The 1,174-nt window shown below is 36.7% G+C and overlaps 1 non-coding gene across 1 annotated transcript; it reads right to left on the reverse strand.

Moving 5' to 3' along the window:
* Positions 1-256: 256 nt before the first annotated feature.
* Positions 257-363, reverse strand: LOC139879143 (small nucleolar RNA R71). Its single transcript, XR_011769996.1, has one exon. It is a non-coding gene; the product is annotated as a small nucleolar RNA R71 (small nucleolar RNA).
* Between the last annotated feature and the right edge of the window lie 811 nt (positions 364-1,174).

Genomic DNA, 1,174 nt, shown 5'->3' on the forward strand with positions numbered 1-1,174 from the left:
TGGTGACTAATCAATGCCAATTTAGTGGTGCGCCGAAGGAAGATCCAAATGAACATCTACGTACCTTTAATAGGATCTGCACACTATTTAAAATCCGAGAAGTAGAGGATGAACAGATATATCTCATGTTATTTCCCTGGACTTTAAAGGGAGAAGCCAAAGATTGGTTGGAATCGTTACCTGAAGGGGCGATCGATACATGGGACGTTTTAGTTGAAAAATTCTTAAACAATTCTTTCCGGCATCTAAAGCCATAAGACTTCAAGGAGAAATTGTTACGTTTACACAGAAACCGAATGAAACTCTATATGAGGCGTGGACAAGATTTGAAAAGTTATTAAGAGGATGTCCGCAACATGGTTTAGATACCTGTCAAATAGTACAAATATTCTACCAAGGATGCGACATCACCACAAGAAAAGACATAGATATAGCAGCTGGTGGTTCTATTATGAAGAAAACAGAAACTGATGCTTACAAAATTATTGATAACACTGCTTCCCACTCACATGAGTGGCACCAAGAAAAAGATATCATTAGATCATCTAAAGCAGCTAGAGCCGATTCTAGCCATGACTTAGATTCCATTTCCGCAAAGATAGATGCTGTCGAGAGACGAATAGAAAAGATGACTAAAGATATTCACTCAATACGAATTAGTTGTGAGCAGTGTGGAGGACCACATTTGACAAAAGATTGTCTCAGTATTGAATTAACAATGGAACAAAGAGAGAATGTTTCATATCTAAACCAAAGGCCTGGAAATAATTATCAGAATAATTATCAACCGCCAAGACCTATTTACAATCAAAACCAGAATTATAACCGAAATATTCCATACAACAACCAACAAGGTCCTAGCAATCAACAAGCATCCAATAATACTTACAATCAGCAAAGACCTAATTTTCAAAATAAACCACCACAACAAACCGATGATAAAAAGCCGAATTTAGAAGATATGATGACGAAGCTAGTTGAAACTCAAACTCAGTTTTTCACATCTCAAAAACAAACCAATGAACAAAATGCTCAAGCATTTAGAAATCAACAAGCTTCTATTCAAAATCTGGAACAAGAAGTAAGTAACCTAGCAAGGTTAATAGGTGAAAGAAAACCGGGAAGTTTACCTAGTGATACAAATGCTAACCCCCGGAATGAAACTGCTAAAGCC

The sequence above is a fragment of the Rutidosis leptorrhynchoides genome, chromosome 11 (genome assembly GCF_046630445.1).
Source record: "Rutidosis leptorrhynchoides isolate AG116_Rl617_1_P2 chromosome 11, CSIRO_AGI_Rlap_v1, whole genome shotgun sequence".
NCBI classification, from domain to species: domain Eukaryota; kingdom Viridiplantae; phylum Streptophyta; class Magnoliopsida; order Asterales; family Asteraceae; genus Rutidosis; species Rutidosis leptorrhynchoides.